This window comes from Vicia villosa, unplaced genomic scaffold, assembly GCF_029867415.1.
Source record: "Vicia villosa cultivar HV-30 ecotype Madison, WI unplaced genomic scaffold, Vvil1.0 ctg.000558F_1_1_3, whole genome shotgun sequence".
Taxonomy (NCBI): domain Eukaryota; kingdom Viridiplantae; phylum Streptophyta; class Magnoliopsida; order Fabales; family Fabaceae; genus Vicia; species Vicia villosa.
This window is the reverse complement of record NW_026705254.1, coordinates 240,295-267,504: the sequence shown is the minus strand read 5'-3', so window position 1 is coordinate 267,504 and position 27,210 is coordinate 240,295. Positions and strand designations below refer to the sequence as shown.

The 27,210-nt window shown below is 34.5% G+C and overlaps 1 long non-coding RNA gene across 1 annotated transcript; it reads left to right on the top strand.

The window, feature by feature from the left end:
- Window positions 1-24,029: 24,029 nt before the first annotated feature.
- LOC131629326 (uncharacterized) lies at window positions 24,030-26,521 on the top strand. Its single transcript, XR_009292013.1, has 2 exons — window positions 24,030-25,396; window positions 25,542-26,521. It is a non-coding gene; the product is annotated as an uncharacterized LOC131629326 (long non-coding RNA).
- The last annotated feature ends 689 nt before the right edge of the window (window positions 26,522-27,210 follow it).

Below are 27,210 nucleotides of genomic sequence, written 5' to 3'. Positions count from 1 at the left end.
TATTAATCTGGCGAAGAATCCGATAGCACATGGTCGAAGCAAGCACATTGAAATGAGGTTCCACTATCTTCGAGAGCAGGTAGCTAAAGGGAAGATGAATTTGGAACACTACAGAACTGAGAATCATATTGCAGATATCATGATAAAGGGAGTGTTGGTTGAAATATTCAGAAGACTAAGAGCTATGATGAATGTAGATAGCTTAGACACAATGAATTAGGTGGTGTGTTAATTTGTAATTCCTTGTGTCGAAGCAGGTTGTTGCTCGAACACAAGGTGTGTCAAAGTGTGTAACAAGTTTGTTACACATAAGTTTGTTTTTAAATCTAGATAGATTTGATTTAGATTTAAAATAGATTAGATTTGATTTAGTTCCAAAATAGGTATTTTGGGCTTTTATAGTTTTGGGCTTTGGCTTAGGGAGAAAGCTAACCTAAATCTATAAATAGGGAGTAACCCTCATTATTTGTAATCAAGTCATTAACCTGTATTCACAGAAGTTGCAAGTGAATAACAGAATTTCCACAGTTTGTGGGCAGAGAGAAACTCTGCAGAAAATACTTTCTCCTTCTCTTTTAATATTTCCGCAAACCCTAATCCTATTTTCTTCATTGTCATCTTTAACGCTAAGGAATTACTCAAAGGTTTGAGAGTCTAATTCCAACAGTTTATAATGGACAAACCGGGTAACAGAATTAAACCTCGGGTACCCAGACTCGTCTGAAATTCCTTATTATAGAATGTTTTACTGATGGAATGCACTCATTACATCACCAACCAAACTCTTTCTCTTATAGTTTATCTCTCTCTCTCTCTCTCTCTCTCAGGATGTGTTTGGTTTGAGGTAGATGGAAGGGAGGAGATATTTATATTGAAATGTGTTTGGTTCAATTTTTAGGACGGAAGAGGAGGAGAGGGGATATTTATACTGAAATGAGTACCTGTTATACCTCAAAATTTGCCCGCATCTTTTTCAAAAAGAAGGCAACAGACTTCTGTCTAAAAATTGGGAGTTTCATATAATCTTGGATTTTTATTTCACAAATATCCTGATTTTATGAATACTCAGTTTTTAGAATTTTTCTTATACGGTATTTTGGTTCGCTGTTGAATTTATTCTTACACAAACGCCAAGTACTGTTTATCACTTCACATACGCTGTTTATTTGAGATTTATTTGCAGGTAAATAGTACTGATGCAATTGGTACAAAATTAAATTTTGCAGGCACAGAGTCCGGGGTTCAGACTGTACTGGTAACAAGTAAATTATTATTAGTTTTTTGTTTCCCACTAATTTTTTGTACTATGATATTATTATTTTCAAAATCTCTTTCTTTCTCTTCAAATCTCTTTCTCTCAAATCAAATCCTAACTTTATTCTATACATCTCTTTTTTTTCAAACCCTACCATACACTTTCTTTCAAATCCTACTACCACTCAAATTTTCCTTTTTTGTACGGAATCACTTCATTCCCCAACGTCTCTATCCTTCTTTTCACTCTATAAATACCTCTCATTTTTTCCATAAATTCTCACATCAAATTTCAACTCATTTCTCAAACTTCTACCTCATATTTATTTTCTCTTCTTCCCCGGCGAAAATGGCAAAGTGGATGGATATGTGTTTTCTTATGGCCATCACTGTTTTGGTAGTGATCATGTCCTTTTTCTGTCTGCATACTCCTGAAAAACGCGGACCTGGGTTGCTTACACTCCCGATCATCTATATGTTGTTATTTATAGCATGGGTTTTTAATCGTCATTTTTAAAGTTTGTCGTATCTTTCGCTTTCAAATAAAGTACCGTTTATTTTATTTATCGTACTGTTCATTATATTATGTAATATTTGTACTGTCAGTATTACATGTCGTACTATCTGTCGTACTGTAGTTTAATTATCAAGATAATATTATGTGTGTTTTCTTCTAGTTAAATATTTATTTTTCTGTGCATTAAATATTTTTCAAGGTTGTTATCGGTAATTTCGTTCGCGTACAATATATTTTGATTATTTATTATGTTTGTGTTTTTCTAACAACTCATGTAAATAAATTTTCACCATTAACACAACAAAAAACAAAAAGAAAAATTAACTTTAACTGTTGAATTTTCACTTTAACTGTTACGTTAATGCCCAGACAGCCAGTTGACAGTCAAACCCGCTGACAGTGCGATTCTCCGTGTTTTGTACCATCAATCAAATCAATCTTTTGCATTTCAAAATTCCAAGATTTTTGTTCTAGAAGTCTTCTGATAATCACATGATCAGCAGAGACTCAGCACTGCACAAAAATCAGGTACGCTTAACTGTCTCCTACACGAACAGTCCCTAACTAGGGTTTTTGTTTTTTTCAGGAGAACGAGTTTTTGAGACCTCAAATGGATTTCATAGACCTCCATATATCTCAAAGTACCACCAGACAAATTTTCAAACTTCAATTCGCTCAGACGCACAATCAGCAGCTCAAACAGTCAACAGACGACCAGTTTGACCGGAAAGTCAACAGACAGTCAAAAATGAAATTTTTTGTCAACATCCATATTTTGTCAAAAGATTCATCATTTGATCAATGGTTGATCATAATTCATCAAGAAAAGATCAAAAATCAACAAAATCCTAAGTTTCAAAATTAGGGTTTTCTTCTAAAAAGTCAACTGAACTTTGACCGGCCATAACTCTCTCCTCGTTCATTCAAAAAATTCCAACCAAAGCTTGTTTTGAAGGAAATTCAATTATATTTCAAATGCAATTGATCCCATGGTCATTGGATTCACCATTTGAAAAATATGAGCTCAGACATTACAGGTCATTTTCAAAGTCAACAAAAAGTGGTTTTTTGTCGAAGGCCATAACATCAAGATAACTTCTCCAAATTAAAAAAAGTTTCCAAAGTGGCTTGTAGAGGACATCTTGAGGTTTCTAAAAAGTACAAGAACTCCTTCATATGATCAAAATTGAGGGAGATATGCCTTGTTGAAGTTGGCTATTTTTTGGGAAAATGCATGAAACCAACATTGATCAAAAATGTTTTTTTTCCAAAAGAGGCCAAGTTTCCATGATCCAAACATGATTCTAATGATGCTAAGGGCCTCCCACGACCAACCTAAGGCCCATAAAATTTTTATTTCTTTTTTAGTTTAATTTTATCACATATAAAGTTAAATTAAAAAGGAAATGGTGTAAGATAATGATACCATGCTTTGTTCTTAAGCTAAAGCCATCAAGAATGATTCAACTCTGCAGCATGAAGGTACATAGCAGGCCTAGAGCAAGAGGGTGAAGAAAATTCAAAGCCATGGCCAAAGAAGTCAAAGGTTTTTATATTAAAAAATTCAAAGATTCAAAGATCATCAATGCAAGATAGCTTAGCTTTGCAGCACCTCCATGGCTTATAAATGAAGTAGAACACTTCAGTAGACAAGGACACACAATTTCAGAACCGGATCCATGCTTGTAACACACTTGTATCATGCTTGAAATATTGTAAGAAATTTGAAATTCGAATTTTAAGTTTCAGTTCAATTCAATCCAAACTAAACACTCAAACACAATCCCTGAACATCACTGAATCTGTCCAGATCAATTTCAAGCTTTGAAACTCACTAAATCGAGCTCTATAGCCCACGGTTTGTTCAAACCAAAACTCACAAAAATACAATCATACGTGCATATTTAACACGGTGTAATCATATATTTGAGTTTGTTTTCATGTTCTGATCGTTTCAGGAAACTTAATTGGTGTTTGGACACCTATACGAGGAATCACCATTTTAGGGTTCTTGAGTTCAAAATTAGGGATTCACGATTTAGGCAAAATTAGAAGAAACAAGATGCATATTTGAACTCAGTGAATCAGGGCTAGTCGAATGAACATGTCGCGAAACATTTTTGTATAGGTTTACCCTTATTCGCTATTTTTGCAGGGATGAAGCTCACTTATTACAGCGCCTTTTGGAAGAAAACGATGTTAAAAGCGGAGTCTGGAGGTAGAAGATGAAGGCGTGGCAAGCTCTGGTTGGCCAGAACGCGCGCGCCAGTCTTTTTTAAATTTCTGATTCCCATGTGCGCTTTCCACAATATTTCCATGCAACCTCAATATCTGAGCCATTGGATCATCCTGCCAGCTCATCCAACGCGCCTTAACATGCATCCATATCATAGATCCTCCTATCAACCACACCAGATCATATATTTAATATATTTTTCATTTTATTTAATTTTCTTTGCAAAATTATTTTAAAATAGTTTTAAAAATCAGAAAAATATAATAAAAATATTTTTAGGTTTATAAAATAATCTATTATTTTTTGACACAAAAATATTTTATTTTTCTTTATATTTAAAATATTTTGTTTAATTAATTAGTATATATTTATATATTTGCTTTTTAATTATTTCAACCTATCAAAAAATCAGAAAAAAATATTTTCTTTTTATTAAATTAGGTTTATATATTATAAACTAATTTTGTACATATCTAGAATATTTTTCTCTCTAAGTTTAAATTATTTGTATAATTATATGTTAATTAACTTAATAAATTTCCAAAACAATCTCAAAAATCCAAAAAAATTAGTTTTATTTTAAAATTAATTAACAAGCAATATGAACATATTTTAGATTAAAATTTTAGGTTTAAATTTTATTTCTACCTTTTTCTCATTTTAATTAAATTAATTATGCATTAATTCTAATTAAAATTAACCATCCAAAAAAAATCCAAAAATACTTCCCTTTATCTTATTGCAATTTAAATTCATAGATAAGTGTATAGGTTGTCAAAATCATGTAAATAGCGTAGTTTACATTTCTCGCACAATCGATGTAATAGCGTAGATTTACTTTCCGCATTTTACATTCCCGCACTTTAATTTCTGCACATATAAAACTGCGTGTATGTCAAAGATAATAACTGAAGCGTTAGATCACTAACTTCAAAGATAAAAATATCTGAATCAGAACACAATCACACTTGCACCTGTTAGGGTAATCCCTCGTTACTCTTTTCAAAATCAATTCTACTGTTTGTCATACCCTAATTTTTGACCCCCCTGAGATGACATATCTTCAGGATTTTTCATCAGGTCAAGACAAGTACCCAGAGCAGTCATTTCTCCATCTGGTACCTAATCGAGGATGCTCAAAGACAAGAAAGCTCAGGCAAAGGATCAATCAATACAAAGACTAGTCTCTAATACAATCATGGGTCTAAAAAACTTCACTTTTCTCATCTATGATTGATTAGACATCCAGTCATATGAGTACAGGTTTACTCAGGTCACCAGACTAGGGTTTTGAGCCTATCAAGGACTGAAATCAGGGATCACATTTGGGAAACCCTAAAAAACCTCAGAGGGTCATTCAAAGACATCAATCATTTTCAAATAACTCATATTACAAGATCTACTGGACATCACACTTCAATTCAAAGTCTACAGTCATTATTTTCACATGGTCGACAAATTAGGGTTTTGACCTAATTCACCAAGATAGTTGACTTTTGATCAGGGCATGAATCCAAAACTCAAGACATGATTCAAGGATCTCTACTACCTCCATATAATCCATTTATATCATCCATTTGGGGAGAAGATCTTATTTCTACACAAAAGCCCAAAAATTCACTTTGTCAGGAAAAAGTCAACTGTGAAGGATCATCATTGACTTTTAAGGTTTTTGGTCAAAAAATGACTTTCAAAGATCAATATCATCAATATATGGATATCAAAGTCATTTGGCCAAAGAAATTCAAAGAAATTCATCAAGGAGCGAAAAGTCGGGAATTAGGGTTTTTTAAGGCATGGTGAGATCTCAAAATTTCACCTACACAACTCAAAAAACTTCCAACATGAAAGTTGTAGATCTTGCCAAATAAAACAACATCTTACAAGGGAACTTTTTTCAAAAGATCAACCATTTATGAAGTTTTGGAAATTTTGAAGTTTAGGTCATAAACACTTAGAAATTTTTCTAAGTGTTTTAACCTAGTTTTCTTCCAACTTTGGCCTCATTTTTCACAAATTTCCCAAAGGATTCTGAAGAAGACATAAACTAATGATTTGAAGTAGATGTTTAGGGCTTTCCAAATTGTGTTCAACCTTCTCCAAATTCAATTTGAGCTAAGAGTTATGCTTGTTCAAAGTTGGCCTCATGAAGTAAAATTATAGGTCATGCATCATTTTGGAACTTTGAAGTTTTGTGCACATGACCTCAAATACAGATGCTACATGACCCATAATACATCTGCAAACATGCCATGCATTCATTTTCACCATGCCATGATAATTGAAGAAGATTCCTAAAACAAGAACATGTGATTATGTAATGATTACATTTGAGAATTTATGGCAAATTGATGAATCACCCAAGGAATCTTCTCATCAACCAATTAGAGCTCACTTTGCATCTGAATTGTCCCCTAAGATCAGATAGAATCAATGGATAGGGGAGGTGGCTCGAAAATGCAATGATCACACTTGGATATTCTTTGAAATTTCTTCATGGCTAAGAAACCAAACTTGCTTCACTAAGCAAGCTCACTCTCTCATTCAGTACTGAGACATTTGCCTATAAATAGGAGAGCACAATTCAGTAGAAAAACACACCAAAGCAACCATATTACTTGCTTTCTCTTTCTCTTCTCTTTTTCATTGTTTTTCAAAGTTCTTTGGCAAGAAGAATCGATTTCTTCAAACCAGAGCTTATCTTTGGGAAGTGAGCATTCTAACATCTCAAGGGAGGTCATTTGAGGTGATCCAAGCACCTGGATCACTTCTGTAGGTGGAGGAACACCATTGTTGCTCTCACTTTGGAGCATCTGCAGTTGGAGGTCCATGGAGTGATTCAGAAGGTTTCAAGGCAAGCCAATCATCCAGACACACTCCTCAGGTCATAGTGAAGCTAACCAGATGGCTGCAGCTCATCTGTAACTCAAGAATCAACACCCTCCATGTTCACTTGAAGCTGAAATCGAGGGAGGTCCATAGAACAATTCAGGAGGTTTGAGGTCATTACAAGCATTCAGTTAGCATCACTGAGCCACAAGGAAGCTTTTGGGATCATTCATACAAGCCCAGTTGCTCTCTATCATCCTCACGATCTCCATTTTCAGAGGTAAGTTTCTGAACTCCCTCTCTTTAATTTAAGTACTCTTTGTGAAATAGCTCGATTCTATCTTGTTCAGCATCATCAGAGGATTAAAAACCCTCTATCATCATCCATTTATCTTTCAGTATAGTCATTTAATTTAATTTTGAAATTTTAGGGTTCTTCACGATTTCTGGTAAATTAGTTAGATGTAGTTAATGATAGTTCATGTTAGTTACATATTTAGAATCGTGAGTGAATTTAGAGCAAGTTTCATGTTTACATCGTTGCAAATGGTTGAGAAACGAGTAAGTTCAGAAATTCAAAAATGGAGAGCTTGAGGTTGAAGATGAAGATGGTGGTGGCGCGCAAAATTTGAATTCTCAGGGGAGAGTTTATTCCCGGTGAAACATCTTGGCAAAAACCTTAGAATCCAAATAATAGGACACATCCACCCAAAGAGGAATTATTCCCGGTGAAACCTCTTACCCATTTGCTTAGAGCCAAAATAAGTTCAAAACTACATAGCTTTCTCTTGTGCTATAACAAGGACCCTCGATTAGCCTCCTCTTGGGCTTTGTACAAGGACCCACAGGCTTCTTAAAAGCATTTCCAGCTTCCTCTTGAGCTTGTATACAAGGACCCATCAGGTTTCTTATAAACATAGGAACAGGTCTTTTGTCACCTTTTAGCCTACCCTGGTGAGTTTCTTCCAATTTAAACCAGACTTTAAACAAGCTAAGTTTGTCTCAATTTCACATTGAGTACATTTTTGGAATGAGAGACATGGACAGTCTCTGTCACCCTTATCTTCATCAATCTTCCTTAGCAGAGTCTAGGATCCATGTTTGGTCATCCTCAGCATTGAGTCAGCCTTCATCTTGGGCTTTAAACAAGAAGTCTCCATTAGATAATCTTTCTGCCCTTCATTTTAATTAAAAAACCCCTGGAAAGGGTTAGCCTCCAAAGTCAATTAATAAAAAATGTCAAAACCCCTGGAAAGGGTTAGCCTCCAACATCTGTCTAAAATGTCAAAATCCCTGGAAAGGGTTAGCTTCCACACATTCCTTCATTTCAATCAAAACCCCTGGAAAGGGTTAGCCTCCAAAGTCAATTAATAAAAAAATTAATTAATAAAAAGATTCATTTCTCTTAGGAGATAATTTCCCCAAAAGAGTCAAAATCCCTGGAAAGGGTCAGCCTCCAAAAAACATGATAAAGTCAGTCTTTTAACAGACAAATTCACCAGCTGAGTCAAAATCCCTGGAAAGGGTTAGCTTCCAAAGAAAAATAGTCTTTTAATAAATAAAACCTCCTCAATAGAGTCAAAACCAACAAAAACAGTTAGCCTCAACCTTGGGCTTCATACAAGGCACCCAAACAATAAAACTCCCCTGTCAAGAGTCCGCCTCAACCTTGGGCATTGTACAAGGCAGATAATAGAGTCTCCCTAGTGAGTTCTTCATCATTCAGTAGCCACAACCTTGGGCTTTGTACAAGGCAGATAAACCATATCTTTCATGTGTCAAAGATTCCTAACACTTAGGATCTTTCCCCGTACAGTCATCCATACTTAATTCATTAAAAAGAGTCCGCCACAACCTTGGGCTTTGTACAAGGCAGAAAATAATGTTTTCCCTAGTTACAGTTAGCCTCAACCTTGGGCTTTGTACAAGGCACATAAATAGAGTCTCCCTAAGTAGAGTCAGCCTCAATTCTGGGCTTTGTACAGAACACAAAAATACCCTGTAATTAATCCCCAGTGGAGTCATCTCCCAGAGTCAATAATATTAATTAATCAATCAAAAAAAAGCCTCAAGCTTGGGCCTCATACAAGCCAGCTAAAGTCAAATCTTTTATACAGTAGATAGACATAGCTTATCTCTATAGAGAGATATTTTTACTACTCTACCACATTCAAACAAACAAACATTTCAATTTCAATTTCAATTTCAATCAAGTCTCCCATTTAGGATTTTGAAAGGCATGAGCTGGCAGTAAAACCCAGACATGTGGTAACTTTCCCTAATTTGGATGAGCATCTTTCTTTCATTTAAGAGGCATTTGACTGGTATACTTGCACATACACAAGTAAGGTCCCCCTCTTGAATGAAATGAATTCAGTTATTCTGTCACTCCTTTAAATGTTTGTGGTAGAATAGTACAAATACCTCTCTGTAGAGATAATTTCATGTCTCTTTACTGTAAACAGAGATTTAATTCCAAGCTTCAACCTTGAGCTTCAAGCAAGGCACCAAAAATAATTAATTTCCCTAGTTAGTTCCCCGAACTACATTAAGCTCTGACTTCCACTAGGGATATGTAGGCATGAGGTTCACAAGGAATCTCAGCGAGCTAATAAAATACCAAAAATAGTCAGTTTGTCTGTCTGTCTGTCTTTTAAAATCAATTCAATTCTCTCTCCTAATACAAAGGAGAAACTTTCCCAATCATTAGCAATAAACACAAACACAATGACACAGAGAAGGTTCCTGTAGAGTACTACAGATATGTAGGGTGTTTAAACACTTCCCTATGTATAACCGACCTCCCGGACTCCAGAATTTCTAGTCTAGGTGAAATCCCCACACTTAGCAAACTCCTAGGGTTTAGTTGAGATCTTTTTTCCCCTTTCCTACTCGTAGGACAAATAAGAAAGTTCGTGTGATATCGTAGGAAGAACTGAAATAAAATTCATCCCACCACGGGCGCATTCTCCTTCCAAATTTCGCGTGAAGGGTTTAGCGTGCCGTCCTCCCAAGTGAAACGGGGAGGTAAAGAAAACGACCACCACACTGTTTCAAATACACATCCAAACTTTTGTTTACATCCGGTCAAAAGGAGAATTTTCTAAAAGAAATGGGAAAGGACCTTATAAACTCAGGGTAGATCTCCTAATTGCTTGCTCAAATCAAAACAACAAATGTCTCACATATTCACTGTTTTTCAAAACAAAACTTTCAAAAAAGACAACACTTGGTATATATCCAAAACAAGGATCATTACGAAGTTAAAGATCTTTTTTTAAAAAAAACATCTTTCGAAAGATAAAATACTTTGTATACATCCGCACAAGGATCATTACAAAGTTAATTTACAAAGGTATTTTAAAACCACATACAAGCATTTCAAAGCAAGACAAATGATTCAAACAAGTGAGCTAAGCAATTAAGAGCCCATGGATAACCATGGATACAAAGGGGTGTTAATACCTTCCCTATGTATAACCTACCCCCGTACCCAAAATCTCTTAAAGGTCTTTTTCTGTTTCTTTTATAAACCTTTCCTTAATTGGATAAAATAAAAGTCGGTGGCGACTCTCTGATTTTCAAAACTCAAAATAAAGGAAGAGTCAGTTCGTATCTCACGAGAGATAGAAACCGAGGGCGACAGTACCATATCGTACCTTCTACGCTGCAGAGCAACTCATCACCTGAAAAGTCCTCTCAATATCCTTAAGTCACTCATGTTCCCCATCAGGATCATACCGACCTCTGAAAGTAGGCGGATTCTCCCTTTGGAACATACTCAAACTACGAGATTCGTCAATCCCTCCAACATTAGGCTGATTTTGCATAGCCTGAGCAACAACCTCCAAGGCAGCAGCAATTGCAACGTCGTTTTTTCCAGCCATAATCTGTTCACATCGAAATTATCACCAAAGTTAGAATAATCTACCGAAATTTGTTGAAAGATTGTTATAATCTTGTACGGATCGACCGACCAACTCTGATACCACTAATGTAATACCCTTCTAACCCAAACATATTTTGCATGTATTTTACAAAAATAAAAATTCAATTAAAGTTACAAGGATGTCACATCTTCATATAACATCTTAAAATAAATAGTCCTGCTCCGTAACATGGGTTGCAAAACCTAATAAATCTGATGGTTCTTTACCATCAACATATAGTACTTCACATATCCCAACAAAATTCATAGTTCAAAATACCTTTATTAAAATAAATACTTTATAAGACTTCATCACACTTTATCATCTATGAAATCATACTTCAAAAATAGTCAAAGTACCACAAACGGTAATTCAAAGATCTTCAAATAAAACAAAGAACATAATAGTTCCAAAACAAATGATCCCAACCCTGATGTTTCATATCAGAGAAAGACCCACTAGACTCAACAAAAACTAAACTAGCGCGCTCTAAAGCTACCTCATAAGCTTCATGCACTAATCTTGATCAACTGCAAGTTACCCATGTTTCGAGACAACATTTTTAAGCATAAAGGGTGAGTAAATCGTTATCATTATAAAAAGCATAAGTAATAGATATAGTAGTTATGGCATAGGAACAACAACATCATCATTGCATTCACCACACCTATAGCATAACGACAATCACTAATCCCTCACATCGAAGCACCATAACTCAAAAATTCATCAAACATATCACTTAATTCAAATATTGTGCAATGCCACAAATAATGAAATGCAACTTAATAAGACTCATGCATGTTGTAGCAAAACATCATTGATGACTTAATCATCGTCATCTCAAATGATCCCCACCAATAGGATCGATTCCTGCTTAGAACCGGAGCACATCATAATTTTTGCACTTAATCCAAACTATGGGATTAAGGCCATCACTGGACCAAATTTCATAAAAAACTTCATTTGATTCATCTTCCTGCAAAACTTTACTAGACTACTTGTCCTACAAATGCTAGGAATGCATGATGCGTAACAACATATAATAACACGGCCACTTCTAGTCAAAATGCCTCATCATTCATCATATTAATTATACCTCATAATATGCTTCATAATGCGCACATTATAATCATCAAGATCATCATAAAACACACATCAATTCACAACAAAGCATAGTTAACTCAATTCACGATAGAAACCATACTTTTAGTGTATAATCACCAAGTATCATCATCTCATCACCATATAACTCCTAGAAATCCAAGTCCCATGGTTCATTTTATTTTACAAAGTTATAAATTATTACTCTAGCTTCGCAATGCTTCGAACTACACATTAATCGAAATTCTAAAACTCAAGTTATGAATTTTACAAATTTTTCTGACTTAGACAACATTCGCCTGACGGGGGATATATTCGCTCGGTGACTGAAGCCAGTAGCCTCTGCCTTCACTCACCTCCTCTTTCTCTCGACGCGTCTTGGGCGAGCTCATTTCGCCCGACGAATCTGTGCGAACAAGGTTTCCCTGTTGCGATTTCTTGTGATTCTAACATATTATAGGTCCTAAAACATCTTTTAAACACCAGATTTCATCATCGAATAACATCCCTATGTATTCTACATTATGGTTACTATTCTATCGCAATTCAACACTTCTAATTCATCACTATTCATCTATTCCTCATAAACCAAAACCTCAAAAACAATCCTACAATTATCCAACACTTAAGCCAATTATAGTAATCTAGACAGACTCCCCTTACCTTAAAATTATTGCTCGCTGTTGATTCTTCTTTGGATTCTCTTTCTCTTCCTGTGTGCCCTAGCCTTGTTCTTCTCCCAGCCTCTTCTCCAAATGCGATTTCATACAATGAACCATTCTAAGTCTCAACTTATCCTTTTATCAATTTTAACCCTTGGTCCCTAATATGGCTTTCCTCTTTTTCCCCTCACTTAGCCCCTTGAATCAACCATTTTTCCCTTATCACCCCTAACACTCATATTACTTTATTTTACTAATTGAAGTAATCCCAACTAATTATTCTAATTTTTCTAAAATACTCTTAATCCTCAACAATTCTCATAACACACACGAACATCGCATAAATCACCAAAACTTCACATATCATCATCAAAACATCAAATACTCACTAACATATTCACGCTAAAGTAATTTAAATAACTAATTATATAATTACTCTATATTTTCGAGGTATTACAACTTTCACTTGTATCTACAATGGTTGGTTCAAAGTTAAATTGTGAACTCCAATCATTATTTCAGACCCTTCAACAAAATGCTACACTAATTCTTTTCCTTTTCAGTGACAATCTTCCTCAACATGATCCATATGCATTAACAACAAATTCTCAACACAAGGTGATAACTCAATAACCGTTGATCACAACAGGAATCACTAACTATTATCTATCGCTTTAAGAGAACCTTCATTCTCCATGACATGTTCCATTTCCTCCACCACACCCTTAGGTTCCTCCATCGTATATTTTGCTTCCTCTATCAATGCACTTCTTTTAACACTATAAAGCCTCTTGTTTTGTTCTCCAAGAATGAGAGATCCTTGATGAATGTTGAATAGGTGGGTGGTAGACATCTTTCTAGGCCTGCTCGCCATAAACTGATGAACCAATTTCTTCAATAAGTCTTAATAGCTGGTAACTAAGAGTCGTAATAGGCTCATGTACCACATTTGTATTACATCCTTGAAGGGGCCAAAGAGAAGTTTGCATTTTAGGAAATAGAAGGCCCCAATAATTGTTATATATGTTTTGATAGAGGCGACATGTTCTTGGAGGTCGCTACGTCCATCAAACTTAGCCAATGACGACGACTTGAAGTTTTCTGGAATTGGCGCCCCAATATCTCATTAGAGAGAGGTTGGGTGTCTAGAATTTCAGTTTACTTATGAGGGCCAATCTCATACAGACACTGCTTGATGTGAAGGACATTGTCCTTCAAAGACTAATTCTAGAGACGTAAGTCTTCCATGGCAACGTGCATTCCTGCCATGGCATCCTGATTGCTACCAATATCACTATTGGTCGGAATTGCTACTTTCTTGCTCACCATGTTAGATAGAGGAGTAGGAGATGTGGGTAGCAATCTAGCTGTCTAATGTGATGGTGGCTTAGGTCAGTTTTACTAGGGCCCCATGGTAGGCGATAGTTGTACTTGCTAAAAGTATAATGAGTGACAACCCCTAAGTGTGTAGGGATGTCTGAGAGTTTTAGGGCAATCGCAATGTTAGAGCAAGCTCACACAGAGATTGCGATAAGCTCTGTATATTGGCAATTGCTTGAGTAAATTGAATATCTCATCAACTCGAGGATTAAGGTATTTATAGAAATTCATTAGGCATAGATCTCAAGACCCCAGAAAGCGGTCACATTATTCTTCTCCCATGAGCGTGGGAAATAGAGTCGTTATTCCCCATTTTTTATGAGTGGCGAATGTATCTTTTTATGAGTGGCGAGTGTATCATACAATGTGTACGTACTATGTTAAATGGGCGCATATTGATAAAAAAAGGTGATGAATATGATCTTTTTACCCCTGATGCATCTTGCATTGCCTCCGTCAAAACTTTCACAAACATACTCTTACATATATACCTACATCAATATAATATCAGCTTAATTTGATTACTAGTTCAAAACAACAAGATAAATGTAATATAAAAGAAAACAAAAAAACAAAAGAAAATATAAATAATATTCTTATAAAAGAGCTAACAAATATATTTGCTTAATAATTTTAATTAAAGGATAATTATATAATTAATTATGTTATCAGTAAAATATTATTATAACAAATAATTTCTCAAGGAAAATAAAAAGTATGAATGTATATTTCTTTTATGCAGGAGCGACGCTAGGGCCCGACCAGGGTGGGCACTTGCCCAGGCTCGGGCCCAATAGTTTTTTGAGGCCCACCTGTTAAAAAAACAAAAAACAAAAAAGAAAAGGGTTACGGTAGAAAGAAAAACGAAGGAGCAGTGAAAAACACCCACACCATTGAAACCAAAAACGGCGCGACACTTACTCCCTCCGACTCTGTCTCTTACTCTCTCCATTTCATACCTCCACGAAGTCCGCCAACCACCATCACAATCGTCCGAACAGACGACACCACCACCACCACCACGAGTCTTCTGTCTTCGATTCCGATATTCCCGATTAACTGTTGTTGCTTCTTCTTTTTGTGATTTATGCTTCTAATTTGAATTTGCTTCTTATTTTCCCTAAATTTGAATAGATTTGAATAGTAGATTGAGAAGTTCAATTGAAAAGTTGAGATGTTGAATTAAAAAGTTGAATGAGTTGTTAATGTTAATTTTGAGAATGAGAAATTGAGAAGTTCAATTCAAATCAATTTGTTAATGTTGAGAAGTCCAAATTGGTTGAGACAGAGGGAATTAAATCAAATCATTGGTTGAAAAATCAATTAGTTTTGTTACTGTCATGAAAAAAAGGAAAATAAAATGTTACTGTTAATTGAGTTATTATGGTTGGTGAGTTTGAATTGGTTATAAATTAGTGGTTTATGTTTTAGAATTGGTTATAAATTAGTGGTTTATGTTTTAGAATTGATTATAAATGTTATTGATATTATGGATGAAGCTATCACAAAGAGCCAATTTATTCTTCAGAAACTTTGACATCAAGAGTCCTACTGATAAGCTTCTAATATACTTGACTTTTTACATTAATGTTGCTCTCAAGAGACTTGAAGGTTGTAGAACTTTGGCTGAAGGAACCAAAGCGGTTATTAACTTGGGTCTTGAAAATGTTCCTATACCTGGAGAGTCTGGTTTTCATTTTCAAGGTCTTTTTGTCATTCCTCTGTCAAATAAAGAAGCAGGTTAATATTTCTTTACCTTGCTACTTTCATGGTTAGATATACATATCCATATGCTTACTTTATTTAATCATCTAATGTTGTGATGATGTTATGCTATATTGGATTATCAATAGTTTACTAAGGATACGAGGCATAGCAACTGAGAATGAAGTTAGATAGGCATTTCATAAGCTTGAGATAAAAGGCATGAAATGGTGTTAATACAAAATGTTGTTGGGTTGACATTAATGGTCATGAGACACCTAAATAAGTATTCAAGTTTGGAAACTTTTCTTCCGAAAGAGAGAGGCTCTTCTTAAATAATTTTCAACTTCTAATTGGGCTACACAATCAGGATGTTGTAAATTTCGCATGTTTATACAATGGTGTTTGTGTTTGTGGATTTGGTTTGTATTTGAATAATGGTTAGAAAAAAATGGTTATTTTGTATATGTGAATTGAAAAGTTGAATTGGTTTTGTTGTGTTTGTTAATGAGAAAGTATTAAGTTATGGTAGTAATGACTTTTTGTTAATGATTTTATTGTAATGATATATCGGTATTTAAAATTTTTCCCCAGGCTGTATAAATTTTCTGGCTTCGCCACTGCGTTTATGTAATAAAAACAGAGGATATTTCATTAATTATTATAAGAAGTATTTATTTACATTAATTTATTACAGTAGGTGAGTGTTTGTTATAGCACCGCCTTATTCAATCCGCGCGAATCATGAAGTAACCGTTGCGCCCTAATCCGCCAAACATTATAAATACAACAAATAAACAACGTTGTTTCAATCTCTCAATATTTGTCTTTCTCAATCTTTCTATGTTCTCTTCTGGTTTCTCAATCTTTTTGTGTTATTCTCAATCAATCTTTCTGTGTTCTCTTCTTCTCTGATGGATTCAGCAGGTTCTCAGAATTCATTTACCTCACCCCCTCTGCCACCAAAACCTAATAAGAAACGAAAGATACCATTTTTGGATGAAATTCCTCAAATGATCTCGTTATCACCTCATCATACTCCCTCACCAATCAGAAGACGCTTACAGTTAATCGATGAAATTATTGAGCTTGGTGAGATGCGATTAGAACTGTTTCGTCTCATTAACAACACCCAAGAAGCCATGGATGCTGAGAGGAAGAGGAAAGTCGCAATCTTGATGTCATTTAGATAACTTGATTATGCATTTCTGTATTCTTGATCATCTGTTAGGTAAGGTTAGGTATGTTCTTTTTATTTTGAATCCATCTGTTAGGTACCACACCCTTGTTATCCGTCTTCAGGTAATCATATATTTGTGTTTACCCATTATTTTGAAACGATAACTTACTTGTTCGTCGGAGTCTTTGCAAGTACCACACCTATTATTATAGCATGTATGGTTTACATGTAATGTAACACTTGACTTGTTTTTGTACGAGTTTGTTTGCGTGTTAGTATTAACTAGTGCAAGAAGCATCTAGAGTGATTATGAAAGGATTGACTTATTTTTTTGTTTCACTGTTTCTTTTGGTCATATTAGATATGTTGAAGTTGCAAATGAAGCTGTTGACGCTGTAGGGCATGCAGTTGGTACATCTTTTGAGGATGTGTTCAAACTTAGAAGGTTCTCAACCCCAAGAGTATGATCAACCCAACATCATTAGTTAAAGCTTCTACCTAACCAAGTTCAGCTTAATTGAACGCTAAGAGAAAAGTAGTCACATTAACGAGAAAATACACATCTCTTTACATACATTAGTTGTATTAGTTTATCGGATAATGGGGAGGGATAATACTCACATTATATAATTGTTTGAAACTGTCGTATTAATCATGAATGATGTGAATCTAAACTCTAAAGTAATAGAAAGCAATTAACTATGCTTTTTTGCATTTTCCAAGAGTAACTAGAAGTAGAATAAGACTCACCACATGTCATCTACTTGTTTGAATTTTAACTGTTTTTTACTATTGCTAGCATTTTGCAGGGATAGGTTGTTTTCGACTTACCCTTTGTTTTCTTCATTGCAATGATTATACCAACTTGTTCTTCGTATAATTTCAATATATCTTCCATATTAAATTTGGTTCCCTTACTTTAAGGTAATTTGTGATCAGCTCCATGACATTTACAATGTGATGCAGGGGCACTTTTGATTTGGGTGGCTAGTCATGCTCAACAACCTGCTAAATTGTTCAAGAACCGAAAATTCCCCTAGTCTACCCTATTGGAAGCACAATCTGGTCTTCAACTCCATCTGTGAGTGGATGAGTGTCATTGACATATGGGCCTGCTGGAACATTGGAAATGGGCAGAGGGTGGGAAATTTCGGGTCAAGCTGAGTTTGAAGTGAGGAGTCATGCCTCAAATTTAATTTATAGCTTCCCTAGTGAATCTGCTAATTGATGTTGAAGTAGGCTGGTTTGGCCGACCTGACAACTCTGTCGGTTTGTTAACTTTATGCATCATCAGCGATACTTCCATGGTCAAAATCATAATTGTTTACCGCGTGTTCATGATTGTGCAGCGTGTTTCCTTCATACTTATAGCGAAAATTATTATCATGTTAGTCAACTGGATAGTGGGTTTGGTGGCATCGGCTGCCACTTCATAGGTGGTCTCATTCAAGCCAAGTCTGCCAAAGGATTTTCAGGTGACTACTTTGCTATAGCATCATTCAGACCTTGTCGCTTTTGCATCTGAGTTGACAACCAACATAAGGACTATAGCATCCTTTTGTCATTGCTCTGGACAAAACATATATGGACATTCCAAAGAAAAAGTACAAGAAAGAAAGTATCAAATATGGGATCATCCAAGGCTTCTCCCTTTGCTTGCGGAACATTGCACTCGTCGTCGCTTTGGGGTACACTACAATTCTTGTTGAGAGACATGAAGAATCTTTTAAAAATGGAATAGGAGCATACCAAATATTTTCTCTCACAGTTCCTTCTATCACAGAATTATACACACTGATTCCAACTTTCATCACTGCCATCAATATGCTAACCCCAACATTCAAAACCCTTGACTGTATAACTGAAATTGAACCAGATATACCTGACGACTCACACTCCGCGAAGATCGAAGGAACTGTCGAATTTGAAATTGTAAATACCAAGTACCCTTTAAGATCTGCAGTCAATGTTCTTGATAATTTCAGTTTACAAATTGAAACTGGATCTAAGGTGGATGGAAAATCAGGATTTTAAGATCCAGTGGAAGGAAAAGTGAGTTGTTCTTCATCTTTTTTTTAATATCCTGATTTCTTGGTGCCTTTCAGTAGCAAAAGACTTGAGGTTCTACATGGTTTGGTGGAATCGGATGCAGCTACTAATGTGGACTGTATATATGGAAAAGCTGTTATCGTTGCTATTGATCCAGTTATGGAAGATTGTTGCTCTCTCTTGCTTCTGTTTAGATATCATTTTGTTATACATAATAAACAAACAAATATTGTGTATTGTCCAAGTATATGGGAGCTGTTAAGGAGTTTTATGTATAAATTGTGTTTGAGCATTCTCATTTTATAAATTAATTTTTGGGATGCCGTTCAAACTCTTTTTTTTTTTTAAAGATGAGCACTAACTGTAATTCATAACTAAAAAAGAAAAGTCAAGAATATTTTCTTACCAAGATATCCATCTTACCAAATTGATTTTGTAATGAATTCTACAAAGGATCCAATACTTGTAGCTGAAGACCACTTTTCTCATCTCTTGCTGCCAACACAACTTATCTTTACACTTATAAAAATAAATTTTACAGAATAGTATTAAGTATCAAGTTTACAGAGATTATTTGAAAAACTCTAAAACAACTTAAATATGATTATGCACACTTTAAGAAAAAGTTACATTAACTTTAAGGTATGATTTTAAGACAAAACAATAAAATGAATTTTTAATGTTGAATTGTCAAAAACAGTAAATAAAAAAATACATGAGCCTGTTTGCTTCAGTTTTTTTAAATATAATTTTTATAATAATATATATTTTTGTTTAAAAAAAATTTATACATTTTTTTTATAACATCTTTAATAAAAATATTTTTAGTTCGAATAATTGTTCTCAAAAAGTTATTTTAAGTATTTTATCATTTTATTAAAAAAAAGTTAATTTCAAAATTTTAAAAAATTATTTAATTTTGAAGTTATTTCAAATAATTTTTTATAAAAACCAATTTAAAGATGCAGAGACCTTGTCCGTGAAGTAAATCATTGCACCTACGGTGCATCCAATTGGGAGAATTGCAATCTCAAAACCTTGTATCTCTAAAATGATTTTAATGGACATGTAGGTTCCCATTATCTCGTTTGTTGCATGTTGTTTTTGTAGATTAATTGTTCTCATTTTTGAAGATTCGTCTTCACTACTTTAACAAAGACTATACTTTGGCTATGGTAGATATTGTTTGTGCAGATATGGAAAAAATTACAAGAAGCATGAAGCTATGATAGAAACTTCATCCACCTTGTACTTCTTCTTCATAGCTTCACAAACAAGATATTTTTCATATTTTGCTGACAAATAAGTTTGCGTTTTCACATGTTGATAACTTTCATGGTTATTGTAGGACTCAACAACAACAACAACACATTTTACTTAATGAAGAAACAACAGCGGCAACAAACTTCATCTAGTTTGAGATACAATGAGAAGAAATATAAGAAGTATGAAGCTGATGTGTAAGCTTCTTCCTCCTTATATTTCTTTTTCATTGCCTCACAAACTAGATGAACTTTAGAATTGATTCTTGTTCTATGATTAGTTTCAATATAAGATGCGTCCTGGAAATTTATATTTTTCATTGCTCACTTATTTATAATATCTGGTTTTGTAGATTGTTTGAGTTTATTATATTCTATGTAGATTGTTTGTTTTTATAAAACGTGTGTCCTAAAAGGTATGTTGTTGCATGTATTTGTTGTGTTGTTGTATGTTATTGTTGTTGAAAAATGTTCTGATCAAAACAAGAATAAGACATTGTTAAGTCACAAGAAAGAGACTTCTTGTGACTTACAAATGTTTTGTTCTTTATACAGGTTTACAGTAGATGAAGTATAGTTTATTATATGCTATGTAGATGGTTTGTTGCACTAACATTTCACTGAAAATACATTCATTTAATTTGTCATAGAAACTTATAATCTGAAAATTAAGTTATATTTGAAAACCAACTTATATAAATCAATGTTTTCGAATTGCTTGCATCTCATCATTTATTTCACGTTCTTTAGCATTTAGAATGTGCATGGTTCAATGACCTAATTCCTTCAATACATTGCTATCTTCTCTTATAATTTAATTTGAATAAAATCTAATTATTGACTGGGTCTACCTCATTGTCTTCGCTTATCATCGTGATTGTTATGATGATAAGTAATCATAACAATCATGATGGTAAGCAACGATAATGAGGTAGACCCAGTCAATAAACGAATGTTGTTCAAATTAAATTAGAATCAAAGGAATCAATGCAATGAAGGAATCATACTATTGAACCATATTTTATGTGTTAAAGATCAAGAAATGAATGGTGAGAGACATGCAATTTGAAAAATAATTGTTTGTTTAAGCTAGTTTTCAAGAATAGTTTAACTTTTAGATTAAATACTTCTTCTTCCGTGTTTGTGATTGTATGTTTGTGGCTTAAGGGTTTATCTTAACCCTTCAGATTTGAATTATTCAGTACTATTGTATTGTTATGTCTTGAATCCTTATTGATGCATTGTTACTGTTTGATAATATGTGATTGTGCTATTTAGGAATTTTTTAAATAATTGAATTATGGTATTATTATTTGTGGTTGATATGTGTTTTTGAGCCATATCTGAAAAAGCCACGAAAAATCTCAAATGTTGTGGAGGAATTTGAACATGTTGTGGAGGAATTTGAGTGTTGGCTTATATAATTGACTTATAATTGTATAATATGTAAATTTGAGTAATTCAGAGAGGAATTTCAGTGTTGACTTATATTGACAAAATTTTGGGTTCGAAGAGGAACCTTGTTGAGTATGAGATAAAATGTTATTGTTTGTTTGAGTATGAGTTGTGAATATTATTTTTATGATTCATGAATTCATGTATATCAGAGATATTTAGATGAGGTCACGGTTCAAAGAGGAACCAATGACGGTCTCAGGTTCAGAGAGGAACCATGTTCAAAGAGGAACTTGAGACACGAATAATTCATTAACATAACTCTGACATCCAAAAACTTGGTACCACTTGGACTTGGAGGAGAAATTACATAGCATCTCACATTTGCATGGTAATTGTTTGTGAATGTGAATTATTATGTGTGATTGATGTTAATGTTATGTTAAAACCATCCTTGTTGTTTAATACAGTTATAACATATGTGAAGTTATTCTCACCCCTGTTTGTTTTCTTTGTCGTTTTTGTACTCATTTGGAGTACAAATAATTAGGTATATGAGTAGCTGCTCTTGAGTTGGAGGATGAAGTTAAGGCCTCTTCATATATTTATTGCTTTTTTGCGTTATTTAATTTTCGTTGATGCTTTAATCTGTAACACTGGGATTAGGGAAGTTATATCGTTGGTTTGAGTTGATGTTTGGATAATTTTAATTAAACAAGTACTTTATTATATTGAGATAATTTTAAAGTATGTTTTGAAGTTGAGTTCCGATGCAGTTTTATGTTTTAACTTGAAAGATTATTGTTTGTCGAGCATGTGTAACACCTAATTTGGAGAAATAATAATTTATTTCCTTTAAAAATATTTTCGGGATTTTAGGGTGTTACATAGTTGGTATCAGAGCAGGTCTGTCCATTCGGCCTAGGTTGTAAACGAGATTTTCCCCTTGTATGCGACATGTTTAAGGGTTTGGAAATGAGGAGAAGCTTGAATGTTGCAGAACTACAATGATAGAAGTTTGAATCAATGGATGAGAGAAGCTTGAATGTTGTAGAGCTCAAATAATTTATTTTAAGAAATTTTTTGAAAATGAAGAAGGTGGAAGAGGAAAGGTGTGGCGTGGGATATGAAACAAAAGCGTCTGGGATGTATCTTCGAACCACCCAATAAATTTTGAATTAATGGTGTTTATGGAGATGCATTTTGGGTACATTTTACGTATACGGAGACACATATCTGGATTAAATTCTAGCATAATAGGGGCACCTCTTCAATTTAGTTTGAGAAATTATTTTAAATGGTGTTTCAGGAGATGCATCTCCGGACTCTAGGGGCATTTTTTTAATTTTCACGGTTGTGGAGGATCACACATAAGGGTGGAAAGAGAAATCCACTTTTTGTTTTAGTTTTGAGTTGAGCCACTACCTACAAGATTGATTCAATATACACATTTTCAAAATTTTACCTCAATATCTTACTAACTTAAGCATCAAATTGCTATACTTTTCTATAGATACCATCTCTTTTCATCTAAGAATCGTACCAATTGCATAGGAAACATCCCACAGTTCTTCATCACAAGACTATCCATCTTCAGTTTCAGTACGAGACAATGTCGTTGTCTGTGGGAGCCAATTTTCTTAGATTTTTTTGAATATTTTCAATCTCGTAACCTTAACTACTTTCAGTTGTATCTTCAATGGTTGGTTCAAAATTAACTTGTGAACTCCAATAATTATTTCAGATCCTTTAAAGAAACGCTACACCAATTATTTTCCCCTCGGTGGCTATCTTCCTCAACACGATCCACATGCATCAACAACAAATTCTTAACACCAGGTGACAAATCTACAACCTTGGGTCGCTTGCCATCATCTCTTGCTCCAAGAGAATCACTTTTCTCCACAACATGTTCGAATTCCTCCACCACATACTCAGGTTCCTCCACTGATGCATTTCTTTTAACACTCTCAAATCCCCATTTGGTTCTCCAAGAATGAGAGAGCCATGAAGAATGCTTAACAGGTTGGTGGTAGACATATTTTTGAATCTGCTTCCGTAAACTGATGGACCAAATTTTGTACAGGCTTTTAGTATCTGGTAATTGGGGGTCATGATAGGCTCATGTACCATCTTATGATGCATCATAAGTGGGCGATTGTATCAGACAATATACTTTACACCTTGATAGAAACAAACGATTAGTAGCCCTATTCTAAAAGGATGAATATTATCCGTCTCCCCTTAGTGCATTTTGTACCGCCTCCTACGAATCTTTCACACATATAGTTTAACATTACCTATATTAGTTTAATGTCGATTTAGTTTTGATTAGTAATTCAAAATAAGAAATTTAAATACAATAAAAAAAAAAGAGAAAGTTTCAATAATAATAATAATAAGAATAAATGGGAAAAGTAAGTAGTAGCAATATTATAAAAAGTATTTAAACTGAATTTAATATTAAATTAGCGTTTATTTAGCACCGCCTTAAATGTTAATGAATCAGCGCGAAGCATTAAGTACCCTAATCCGCGAAACCAAATAAATAGAACAAAGAAACAACGTTGTTTGTTTCACAATCTCTCAATCTTTCTCTTCTGGTTTCTGAATCTCATTAATCTTTGTCTGTGTTATCATTTGGTTTCTCAATCTTGTGATGGGTTCGGCAGATTTTACCTCACCCCCACCTGCACCGAAACCAAATAAGAAAAGGAACATACAGTTTTTAGATGATGACACGATCACACACTCACCTCCTATCGAGCTTGTTGAGAGACGCTTGCAATTCACTGATGATGATCATACTCCCTCGCCAATCAGAAGACGCTTACAGTTAATCGATGAAATTATTGAGCTTGGTGAGATGCGATTAGAACTGTTTCGTCTCATTAACAACACCCAAGAAGCCATGGATGCTGAGAGAAAGAGGAAAGTCGCAATCTTGATGTCATATAGATAACTTGATTATGCATTTCTGTATTCTTCTTGATCATCTGTTAGGTAAGATTAGGTATGTTCTTTTATTTTGAATTCATCTCTTAGGTACCACACCATTGCTTTAGGTATGTTCTTTTATTTTGAATTCATCTCTTAGGTACCACACCATTGCTATCCGTCTTGTCTTCAGGTAATAATCATGTATTTGTGTCTCATTCTTTTATTTCCCAACATTATTTTCAAGTGATCAAACTTACTTGTTCGTCCGAGTCTTTTTGCAGGTACCTCCTCACCCATTACAGGTAATGTTCTTCTATTGTCTCTTTTCATTTGGTTTTTACAATATATGCAAACTCATTGTTTTATTATAAATACTAAATACTACATAAATATTAATTATGCCAGAATGCTACTTTCCAAATACAGTATGTGGTTGACTTCTGCAGTTTGTTTTGAGCTGTTTCTGGAACTTTATTTTTTATATACTAAGTTGCTTTAGGGATAAGGGTGCTTGACCAAGTGCACATTAACTCATTGCTATCTCTATCTCGTTCTTGTTTAGGAAAATCTTGTCCTTAAGGCTAACCTTTTCAATGTACTACTAATGGATAGCCGATTAATCATGTTCTATCATGTGTCAAATTTGTCAAATCTCTGTCTGTTGACGCTGTAAGGCATGCAATTGGGTACATCTTCCGAGGCTGTATTCAAACTTAGGAGAGCTAGCTCTCAACCCATATGATCAACCCAACATCACTGGTGAAAGCTTCTACCCAACCAAGTTCAGCTCAACTGAAGGCTAGCAGATAAGTAGTCACACTCACAAACAGAATAAATAAGCATCTCTTTGCATACACTAAGACTATGCTTGTTTGCATTTCCCAGGAATAACCACATGTCTTCTACTTGTTTGCATTTTCATTGTATGTGACTATTGCTAGCAATTTTGCAGGGATAGGTTGTTTTCGACTTACCCTTAGTTTTCTTCATTGCAATGATTAAACAAACTTGTTCTTTGTATAATTTCAATATATCTTCCATATTAAATTTGTTTGCGTTACTTTTCTTGTGATCTGCTCCATGATATTTACAATGTGATGCAGGGAGACTTTTGATTTGGGTGGCTAGCCATGCTCAACCACCTGCTAAATTGTTCAAGAACCAAAAATTCCCCAATTTATTCTATTGGAAGCATAATCTGGTCTTCAACTCCAACTGTGAGTGGATGAGTGTCATTGACATGGGGCCTGCTGGAACATTGGAAACGAGTAGAGGGTGAATATTTACGGTCAAGCTGAAGTAGCTCCCCTATTGAATCTGCTAATTGATGCTGAAGTAGGCTGGTTTGACAAACCTGACAACACTGTCGGTTCGTTAACTCCAGGCATCATCAGCGATACTGCCATGTTCGAAATCATAATTTCTGAGCTCATGTTTATGATTGTGCAGTGTGTTTAGCATGTTAATCAACTAAAGAATGTGTTTGGTGGCATGGGCTGTGATACTTTTCCACTTCATAGGTGGTCGGTCTCAGTCAAGCCAAGTCTGTCAAAGGATTTTCAGGCGACTACTCTGCTACACATTCAGACCTTGTTGCTATTGCATTTGAATCAACAACCAACATAAGAACTTTAGCATCATTTTGTCATGAAGAACAAATACTGAAGAAAGTCATAACATATCTGGACATTCCAAAGAAAAGTACAAGAAAATATCAGATATGGGATCATCCAAGTTGTGGAACATTGCACACGTCGTTGCTTTGTGGTACGCTACAATTCTTGAGAGACATGAAGCCTCTTTTGAAAATGGAATAAGAGCATACCAAATATCTTCTCACAGTTCCTTCTATCACATGATTATACACACTGATCCCTTCCCAACTGTCATCACTGCCATCAATATGCTAATTCCAGCATTCAAAACCCTTGACCGCATAACTGAAATTGAACCGGATATACTGGACGACTCACAATCCGAGAAGATAGAAGGAACTGTCGAATTTGATAATGTAAATTTCAAGTGATATTGAAACGTGTTTATTATACCCTTTTTATTAAGTGAAACAAAGAAATTAGTAGTACCTTTTTGTTGCTTCTTACACTTATCTTTACACTTATACAAATAAATGTTACATAATAGTATTATGTATAAAGTTTTCACATATGTAAAACTCTCAATTATGCAGACTGTAAGAAAAAGTAGCATAGTTTGCACATAATAATAAACTTTTACTTTTAGGTATGGTTTTAAGACCATGCAATAAGATAAAATTTTAATTTTGAACTATCAAAAATAGTTAATAAAGGTATAATGTTTCTAAACAATCAATAGTGTAACATATAATAAATAGTGGTGGTTTCATTTTTATATAAATAAAGAAAGAATTTTATGAATTGAAAACTAGATTTTTAAAAAATCTCTCCGACAGCGAAATTGTTGTTTTAAATGTTAAAAAAATGAAATGTTAGGTAGTTCTGTAGATGCACCTACGGTATAACTCCAGTTTTTTGAAATGTTAGGTAGTTTCGTAGATGTATCTACGAAAGTATTTCGTATTTGCACATTGATTTTTTTCTTTTTCTTTTTAAAAGTTAATTTTATCTAACCCGACTTTATTTGTAATGCAATGCAGACATTTTCGTCGACCATCCATATCGCATTTTATCTGGGAGGATTGCACAGCATGCCTCCATGAGACGTGCACAGATGCAGATAGTCTCACAGGTGACGGATGGAGCCTCCGTTCCACTAGATGCACCTGATACCCCC